An 11,394-nucleotide genomic window follows, 5' to 3' on the forward strand; every position below is an offset into this window, starting at 1 on the left:
AAATTTTCATAAATTATTTTTGTACATGGCGTTAAAACTTCTTGATCAGCATCGTACATGTTATTTAATTATCTGAACGTACAAAAATAGTAGTCAAATAACGTCGCATGATTCTTGATATTAAGTCTCAAACAAATCTTCATAAGATAGAAACATCAGACAATAAATCTAAAGCAATTTGGGATATCATAAAATCAAAAAAGAAACCAAACAAAGACTTCAAAAGTGAACTTGTTCTTGAAGGCAAAGATGGCAAGCTAATTACCTGCCCTGATGATATTTGTGACAAATTTAGCAATTATTTCTCCAATGTAGGGAACTTGGCTAAATCCACTGCTGGCCAGAGTTGTCTCACAGGATGTTCAGACCGGGGATTTGCAAATTCAATGTTCCTCTATCCAACAACTGAGGAGGAAATAAATAAGGTCATATCAAACCTAAAAAATAAAAAAAGTGCAGGAGCAGATGAAATATCTCCGATGCTTCTTAAGAGCATTTCAAAGCAGTTGTTGACACCTCTGTGCCACCTTATAAATTTTTCCTTTGCATCTGGATCATTTCCCCGAGGTCTAAAGGAGACCGTTGTTAGACCAATTTTCAAAAAAGGAAACCCCCGAGTATGCAGCAGCTACAGACCAATATCTATTGTTTCTTCATTCTCAAAGGTGTTTGAGAAGGTGATGGTCGCTAGGTTATGGAAATTCCTAGAGAGTAATAATATAATTACTAAGAAACAACACGGGTTCTTGAAGGGCAAGTCTACGCTATCAGCTATGTATGACTTCATAACTGGAGTAGTAAATGAGCTTGATTCCAGAAACTGCTCAGCTGGGCTTTTCTTCGACCTCAGTAAGGCATTCGATACTGTTGATCACAGGTTGCTGCTACGGAGAATGAGTGAGGTGGGAATACGTGGCCTGGCCTTAAACTGGATCTCGAGTTACCTTGAAGGCAGAAAACAGTTTGTGGAGATTCGTTCTGCGGATGAGACCGGGCTTTTGCGTCCATATTCCTCTGTCAAGTCCTCTATAGTGAGGGGAGTGCCTCAGGGTTCCGTACTCGGGCCTGTCCTATTCCTCCTTTTTATAAATTCCCTCCCTTCATCCACTCCAGCTGCAAAACCTACACTTTTTGCCGACGACACCTCCCTTTCAGTTTCTGGCTGCGATATCGATCGGTTAGAGTTGAGTGCCTTTTCTGAGGCGAACAATTTAGTCCAATGGTTTGATGACAACTTGTTAACCATAAACCCTGAAAAAACCCAACTCATACACTTTTCCATAACTAACAAACACCACAAGAGTTTTAGCCTTTTCGTAGATGAAACAGTGGTTCACCCAACTGACAGAGTTAAGTTCTTGGGATTGACCCTAGACAAAGGTCTCAGTTTCAAGAGCCATATAGAAAGCATTTCAGGAAAGATAAGCTCAGGAATATTTGTGTTGCGCAGCCTGAAACACACAACAAACTACAAAGTCTTGATTTCTGCATATTATGGCCTCATCTACCCCCACTTAGCGTATGCTGTACCAATTTGGGGTCATGAGAGTAGAAACACCAAGTTTCTATTCAAACTCCAAAAATGGGCAGTGCGAACTATTTTTTCACTGCCCAAGCGCCAATCTTGCAGATATTACTTCAAGAAATATAACATTTTAACTTTCCCCAGTTTATATATCCTGCAAACATTAACTTTTGTCAAACAACATTTTTCTTTATTTTTAGTCTCAGATAAATCTTCAGCCTGTCCCTACCCCTTGCGAAATACACATGATTTACCTATTCCGAAATATAAAACCTCCTTTTTCAGAAAGCATACACTCTACAACGGTATTAAACTATACAATAACCTATCCAAGTCCCTGAAGTTGGAATCAAACCATTCAAAGTTTAGGAAACGTTTAAAAAATGATCTAATTAGCTTCTCATGTTACAGTGTCAAGGAGTTTTTTTCAAACTGTAATAAAGAATGATAAGATCAATTAGTTTTTGTAAATAGATGGTAAGCATATTTGCAAATATTATTTGTAAGCCTTGAGTTGTATTTTTTTTTCTGACTTAGCTAATGCAAGAAATTTTTTGTTAATTTTAGCTGAATAAACGAATTTGAATTTGAATTTGACTTGTACAGTGATATTCGAATGATCAACCATATTTGGTAACTAACGCAATTAATTCATTAATATCATTATTGTTTTTACAGTTCTTTAAACAATGCTAAATGCTCAAAATATGTATAATTTCACTCAATTTATCGCAGTTAGATGAATTAGCGTAAGCCTTAACCGTCGATTTCGACGGGTTTCACCTAGTATTTATTACAAGTGTTATTTGACTTATTTTTGTACTTTCAGATACATGGTGTTATAGAAGGTTAAGTCAGCGTTAGAGAAGTAACTGTAGGTACATTGTGCACCCCATGAGTACGTACTCTTCCGTAAAACATTATGTAACACGTAAGACCTTTTTGAACAATTACATAGACTCCACCCAATCGTCCTTGAATTACGAGAGTACTGTATTACATAACTGTAATAAACTTTCTGTAAGATTGCTTAAAACTACAGTTTTCTAAAAAAGTCGATTTTGATTCGGTTATTTCCAGTTTTGTTTGGATACTATTAAATGGCTAATGATTATATAGGTATGAAACCAAAAACTTCACAGCAGTATTGGGGCGTATAGATTACAGAAGATATTTTCACGGAGCCTTTAAGCATACACATTGTTCTTGGTATTAACGAATCATACCTTACTGAATAATCATTCTTGACCAAACGAGACCCGTACTGACAGTCAAATGTAAAATTAATTTGCCGATTTCTACACATTTCTACCGACTTTACAGTTCTATCTATAATTTATAGTGTTAATTTCATCTATGTGCACAAATCTAGTTATTTTTTAATAATTTGTTTAGTAATTTTTTTCTAGAAAACCTTTGGTGAGTTGCTTTGCTTAGGGAACTATGGATCAAAGAAGCATGGGCACAATATATATTCTATGTATATGCATTTCCTCCCCTTCAGTGCGGCAGCACTGAATGGTGGTAACCATTATCAATCGAAAAAAAAATTTGTACAACCATTTCTAAAAAAGTGTAAACCACTAAGCAAAATAATGGAACATTCACTTATACCATATAGCATCTAATAACCTTCTTTAACAAACATTAGTCAGTGAAACTGTGAATTTAAAGTTTAAGAATGTTTGGATTCGATTGAATAAGACGTTGGACAGATGCGACTGAAGCATGCAGGGCGTTCATCTTGCCAACTGCAGACAACAATGAACTTACGTAACAAAGAGTTGCATCGCTTACGTAACTAACGTCTGCATTTTTGGATTCGAATCTTCACAGTTTAGATTGAGGTTCGGTCTTGTGAAGGAATATGGCGATCAAAGGAAATTCATGCGGTTGGTAACTATTATAATTTGTTTTTTGTGTTCCCAAACCAAAATTCCCGTCACATTTTATGGTATGCCTGAACAGGGACTCACATAACGATATGATTATTAATTTTGTTTCCTAACCTAAAATTCGTCATAAGCTATTGGTTTTATTTGGTTACTATCGATAAAATATCATCGTAGACGTGAATGTTTGTACAAAATTACAACAATACATAAACAAGCTTAAGATCATTGTTTCAAAATGTCTAATCGACAAACACCTATCATGCCGTTCATAAAATAACCGTATTGAATTGATATCTCAAATTGGTAGTATTGGCCGATGCATGATTTATAAGTATGAGTTTAGGATTACCATTGACTATACACAGAATGTACACAGAATTCATTGTATAGTCAATGGTATTACCCTGAGTACGTGTATACTCAATGGCATGACATTTGACTATTTATACTAACTTCTGTTTCCAATAGTCAATGATATTACCATAGAATAAATATCAAAGGTAATATATTTTCTCGCAGCTGATGACGTGAATTTACAACACTCGCTGATGGAGTCCTATTGTTTCGACAAGTTAATAATATCACAAATTCACATTTTACCACAATGTACACTCATAGTAAAAAAAAAACATATCTGGCTCTATACTATTGAACTTCTCAACGTCGGGTGTTTGTCTAGTTAGAGGGAAAAAATTCTTTATTGGAGGCCTGGCTTGAAATCCAGCTAATAACTAGGGGTTATGGCGAAGCTATAAAATAATCACTTAGATCTCACCTTTCTAAAAAAAAATATGTTTCTCACATCAAAAGTCTTTTGCGATAGATTATATAGATTGATATACTCACTCTAATCCGTGCTATGGTTATTAATTATACGTAAATTATTGTACCAACGGACTCAATACCCGTGATGCAAAACTTTAGGCGAAAATAAACGGATATTATAAATTACGTGCATCGGAAAAGCGTGGCAACCGAATAATACTAGATTGACTGTTTATCGCAAGCTTGTTGGTCTAAAAACTTCAATAATTATCTAGCTTGATAACTTTGTATTTGTAAAATATTTTTATTTTTGAAGTTTTAGGTTTTACCTACTCATATTTTCACCATGAAATCATAGGTTTGACACGATAATTTGCGCTGTCGTGTTGGCAAGCATGCAAGGTGGCGAGACTGCAGTGTGTGCCAAATATCATGCTCAATTACCATTACCACAGCTCTGGGCTATCAGCTCGGTGTTGCATTACTTCTCATGCATCGCATGTGCAATTACCATTACTTTGTAAAAAATACTTCAGATACATTCAATATAGGTATTTATCATAATTGTAATAATTTATTTTGAACCTGCAACACCTCGTAGGTGCGTCTTTTATATTATAATCATATTATGATCTCAAGATGAATGTAAAATGTAGTGAGTTAATCTGTGAGGATCTAAGATAAGCTATTTCTTAGCTAGGTATTGACAATTTTAACGGAGTCAAGTTATGAACTATGAAAAACTAGTGACTTTTCTAGGATCGTACCGTAGGATTGTTTCGTTAGTTTCTTACAGTTTAAAACAGAATTTCACTTACTGATAAGTTTACATTCGGCTGCAAACCAATAAGCATACAGTATATATACTGGGCATTAAAAACTAAATCACCTAAATATTCTACTTACGTATAAACTTATAATGAACGTAAGCGTAAATGTTTACTAATCACAAAACCCGTTGGCGTATACACGTATACAACCAAAAACAACACCGCTGAGAATTCCTAAAAAGAGATTTCCCTAGGTATTATAAGGTAATGCTGAAACCCTAGTCTAACATATTTACATGTTTATCAATCGTCTTCCTTAGTGACCATGGTACTTATATTTCAATCAAGCAATATAATCTGTTATGTAAAGCATTGGTCAATACAACGCGATCGTTTGTCACGTCACGTTTTGATGGAAAGGCGAAGGTCGAAGAAACAATCGATAATTACTAGATTATCAATCGTGGACGAGGAAAATTGATCACCTTCTGAAGTTCCAAGTTATATAAGTTGCAGTTTATGGTAGTTTGTGGCAGCTAGTATATATGTGTGTCCGTTACCACGATAACTCGAACAAAAATGATCCGATTTTCATGAAATTTGGTATAAACTTTGACTTACATTTATTCGAACAAGTTCGCGAACCAGCATGATCTCTTTCCAATTTAGCAAATTTAGCAATCTCTTTCCAAACAATTTTGTACAGCTTAAAAACAAATAATTTTGTATATTGACTAATGGATACGGAGAAAATTAAAAAATCCCCATGTTATTCTTGTGGAGAATAAATAAACCGTTGTAGTTTGCTTGTTTATGAACATATTTTGATCAAATTTGGAAAATGCATTTATTTCTTACTAAACTATTAACATAAAAAAACACTTTTACCCCTCTAGCAGCAAACCTAAGTACTCGTTGAACTAATTCTAGGTATTTAAATAAGGAATAAATTTGATATTTTAAAGGAGAAATGTTTTTGGTGGAAATCCAATCAAGCAAATGGAAATTCTCTTAGTCAGCAGGTTTGCTGCGGCGGAGGTATTTTTATTTAGTCATTGCTTGGCGCCCAACCCCAGAACTGACGTTCAAGTTATTATATAATATGTACGTACATCATCGATGATTCGCTGTAAATATAAATATAAATATAAACGTAAATGTAAAAGGAAGACGACACGGTGATGACGCTAATGTCTGCGTACAGAATATGGAAATCGATGAATCATTATACTACGACATGAGGACACGATATTATTCGCTATGTCAGAATAGGAATTTCTCGGTGCTGACGACACTGTCATATAACATGTATATCGTCGATGAATAGCTTTAAAACTCAAAAGGAAGACGAATTTATGATGACGTTGTTTATGCCTGCGTAGACTATATGGAAATAGATTAATCATCATACGATACTATAGGCTATTACTCGGTATTAGTTGCTATTAGTTTATCGTGCTAACAGACACACATATATACATATGAATTTGAACGGATGGTGTGTTTAACCTCTAGGGACCTCAAAACGAAAATAAATCGGTCCCGGGTCCAGGTCTTACCATGAGTAAGTACTACGGTAATAGCTTATTCCCTATATGGGAAGTTGGCTAAAAATATTCTTTGTAAGGTTTTAGACACCTCAATGTATAAAAAAATGTCTTGTATGTAGAGTTAATTTAAATGATTCAACGTAATAATAAGCATAACGTAAAAATATAAGAACAATATAACTTAAGTAGTCTGCATATAAAAGAGAAAATGTGTTTTACTACATATAAAAATGTATTTATGTCTGAAAGTGACACATCATCACATTGCCACAGCTGTAAAAGCACACAAAATAGTTCAGTTACGCTCTAACAACAGCTAACCAGCTGATTTCACTGTTGGCGTTTCTATTTTACCCCAATCACAGCCGCGGACCAGACACGTAAACAAAGCAAATAGCATAAAAAATAAAAAAGCAATAACCTAAATGAGATTTTATATAGGCCTACAACAAAAAAGTTAATCTGTGTGATATGATAAGTTAATTATGGTGGTTGGAAAAATCTTGTGTGTATTACTAGAACAGTCATTGCCGCTCTGGAAATGTATTGCCATACTCAGCTAAAACTTTCGGCGGCCATCTATACTTATCGAGCGGCAATAACGTACTTTGCGCACTTTATACACAACTAGCTATTCTTTTACTTCTATCCTATATTTTTAACCTTTATTTTAAACCCTGGAATCGTGATAATTACTTGTTTCTCTGGAAAACACCCTAAGAGCGTTCTTGGTATTGTAAATAATTATATCTTTGCATGTGGAATAAAATCGTTGCGTATCCTACCCTATAGTATCATATTATGATTCTGTGCTTTCCATATACTGCACGTATAACATCATCACTCAGTCATATTCCGTTTGCCACGAATCATCAATGATGTAGACTTTATATAACCCCTGAGTCATCAGAACTGATGGAATCACCTTGTATTAGATAAGGTTGTAAGTGGGTAAGCCAATGTTACATAACTGTTGATAGAAGGTCGTGGAAAAATGTACGAATGTATTTTGGCAAAATAAATGGCGGAACAATGTGTAATCCGTTCTATTTTGTAATTGTTTTGTTAGTTAACGAAAGATTAAGAACTTATGACAAAAACGTCTAACAGTTATTCCATTATGGTCTCGTAATCCTGAGAAAAATTTTTTATATGTCGTCTTGCAGCATATGGTCAATATGCAACGTAACAGTACATTACGTTACTAGTCCTGAAAGTAGGTATTTACCGGACGAGTGTGGTCGTTCCCGTGCGAGACGAAGTCGAGTGCGGTATTACCATACGAGTCCGGTAAACACATTTAGGACGAGTGACGTCCGATATTTTCCGCCATACTACTCTAAGCTAATTGAACAGTAAAAAAAACTGGTTGGTGTCCGGTAAAAACTCATTACAGTAATACAGTACAGTAGTCGTAATGCACCCCCTTTTGATTAAGCTGGCGGCAAACAGTCGGGAACCTACAAAAACCCTGCTACAAACGTTATTCATAACTTTTCAAAAAATAAAGTACATCCATAATAATTAATTTTAAATTAAATTTTTATCGTTACACATCACAAAATTTGTTTGAAAAATCAATTCAACCAGTTTACAGTGTTGTAAATAAATTCTTGGTAAACCTTTTACATGTTTAAGCTTTTGGTACTTTCGTATTAAACCAACCACACCTAAATTGAAAAAATAAAACCCTTATGTTACGTTAGGTTAGGTTAGGAAGATTTTTTTATTTTAACTAATTAAAATCTTATTTGGCAGTTGGTATAGTACAAAAGTCCAGAGCTTCGAATACTAAATTCACCTCCTACTTTTTGAATTGAGTTATTTTTCTTTATTTTTTAGTTTTGAATTGGGCCTGATAACGATCGGTACAGGTCGATGTCGATCACTAATTTAACATTTGATCTGTACGACCTGCTTTGTAAGTGTTAACAAATACAATACCACAAGTAGATATATAAAAAATGTAAAAGTCGGACTTCTACAATGAAGAAGACGAACATTCTTCCTGGATTCACTCTCGTAAGATGTGTTGCTGCAGTAATCAAAACAGTTACAACACAAAGTAGTAAAACAAAGTTACTTTGGTTCTTAACAAAAAAAAACTCAAATACAAACTTAGGTGCCACATGTACCCTAAGAACCAAACTGACAAAACTTGCTTCGTCCACCCACCACTTCCCAAGGTCAAAAAAGTCGTGGAAAATGTTACGTAAGGCGAATTTATCCAACTTAGTTCCTCAAAATAGACAGTAGGCCTTCTGTTATACAAACTGATGCATCTGTAAAACAACCCGCATACGTTACTGTTTCAATAAACACAGTCTATTTTCAACTAGCTCCCACAAACTACCATAAACTGCAACTTATATAACTTGGAACTTCAGAAGGTGATCAATTTTCCTCGTCCACAATTGATAATCTAGTAATTATCGATTGTTTCTTCGACCTTCGCCTTTCCATCAAAACGTGACGTGACAAACGATCGCGTTAGTATTGGCCAATGCTTTACATAACAGATTATATTGCTTGATTGAAATATAAGTACCATGGTCGATGGTCACTGAGGAAGAAGATGGCTAAACATGTAAACATGTTAGGTTATAGGGTTTCAACATTGGACGTTATAATACCTAGGGAAAACATTTTTTAGGAATTCACTGTTTTGGGTTGTAATATGTACAAGGAAAATATGTGGTTTTGATTCCACTATAAACTGTAGGTCCCTTAGCTGCCATTGGCTGTATGGGATATTAATTAACAGCTATCTAAGGGAAAATGTCTTAGTCACTTAAGACTACAAGATCACGCCACTCATCTCCATTTATACTACTTGGCTTAAAATACCTAATTAGTATGGTCACCATTTCAGATTAGAAGTAGGCCTATTAAGTAAAGTATTAAAGTATTTTTTTACACTTTAAAATAAATGTTTTAAACGTCTTTTGTTGGAAAGCATTGTTGTTTGAAAAGCAATGACGAATGGGACAGAGTCCTGAATTGACACCCTCGGAATCAAACCGTTAACTTTAAGGTTTTAAGGTAAGCATTGTAGCCTTACCCACCTTAAAGCTGCAGAGGCAATGTGATGATGATATGATGATAAATGTGATGATGACTACCTTCCCTGTGGCAGCACACCTAAGTACTCATTAAAACGATTTGTTAAAGAGAAAAAAAAACATTTTTATTAGGGAAGTTTTTTAGTGAAAGTTTGTGAAAATAATTTAGACAAATGAAAATTGTCTTAGTCTATAGGTTCGCTGTGGTAGGGATATTATCATAAATAAAAGGGAAATCTTTATTCCAAGGTTATGATTATTTAGTAAGATAATATAAAAAATACCGTTTATGAGTTCTAAAACAGCGTTCCCTACTAAGCTGATAATTAATTAGGTTCGCCTCAAGGAATAATCATCGCGTTTTACGTAATCTACGAGGAAAACGCGATTAGAAGTTATTTTAGAAATTTCCCGGTTTATCAAAATATAGCTTATGAACTCAATGTGAAAGTCAGATCAGGCCTTTGAAAGATAATTTTGAAAGCACTTTTTACATTATTATTTAATGTCGGAACGTTAACTGTTATTATAAGGTTATCATGGCTATTTTTACCGAAACATGAAAGAAGTATACTATTAGGGTCCGATGCTGAAATCTTGATAATTGTATGGGAATTAGGTTGTTTAATAATCGATTTCTAATGATAAAACGTTGCATTACAAATCATTTTCTGTTTGCCTCGACAACAACGCAACCTCCGTAAACATGGAAATATAAATATTATGTTTGAGATACGTACAGTAAACGTTTGAGATACGTACAAAAAACGTTTGAGATACGTATAGTACAGCAAACGTTTGAGATTATATTACGTTTCGCTTGTTATTTTGTTACGTAATAGTTATTGTAAAATAAGTAAAACTAGAGGTCGTCCAGTGGTCGAAACTCGACAAAAAAAATGTAATGTACAGACTTCTCTATTTCCACCCCACGCTTTAAATGAAACATGGGGTTGGAATATATTCCATTTGTTTTGACTTTCTGTTTATATTTCGGTTTTTCGTCACCAGCATGGCAACCCATAAGGCCCATGTAAATATTTTAAAATTTAAAACTCACTTTTGTGCTCATATAAGAGCCTATTTTTATTTATAAAGGGAATGGACATCTACGGGAAAATATCTTTCTAACAATACGCATAGATTTTCTCTGAAATGCACGCGAGCTAAAAGGCTTTTGGAATTCTAAACACCTATTCATTTGTCAATTTGTTCTAAAGATTTTTTCACAAGGTTATGTTTTTTAGAAATAACCAAAGTGCAAAGATTGTATAACACTAGATAATAACAAAAATAAATACATATAAACAAGCATTGTAAAAACAGTTTCACAGAAACACTCGGTCGAGAGAAAGGCTTATTGTTGGAAAAATTAGTTAGCAAAATGTATTGAAAAGCATTTAACAAATCGGGAATTTTGTAAAGTTAAAAACCAATATTCGTTTCTTAAATTAATTTATTTTTGCATTTGAGCAATGTTTTCGTGGTTGTGTTAATCAATATTATTTTCCAACCGTATAACTACTTGTAAAAGATTAAACTTACAGTCAAATTTGAAAATAATTTTTACATTTTTAAGAAAATCGCTATTTAAACACATGGGCTAACACCGACCAATACAAATACCGCTCAAACTGCCAATTTCGCGAATATTCCTGTTCCAAACTACATTTCGGTAGCAATAAACCTAATTGTTCCTTCAAGGACGCCTGCAGTTTTTACCACAATGTTAACTTGATGGTGCAAACAACTGTAAAAAACCGGCGTTGCGTGTGGGACGCGTGTTCCAACGACTTTTTGTCTCCACGTTTTTTATCGTACGATTAC

Source organism: Macrosteles quadrilineatus, unplaced genomic scaffold, assembly GCF_028750875.1.
Source record: "Macrosteles quadrilineatus isolate MER2022 unplaced genomic scaffold, UCM_ALF_1.0 Scaffold_5__1_contigs__length_97177068, whole genome shotgun sequence".
In the NCBI taxonomy this organism is placed as follows: Eukaryota; Metazoa; Arthropoda; class Insecta; order Hemiptera; family Cicadellidae; genus Macrosteles; species Macrosteles quadrilineatus.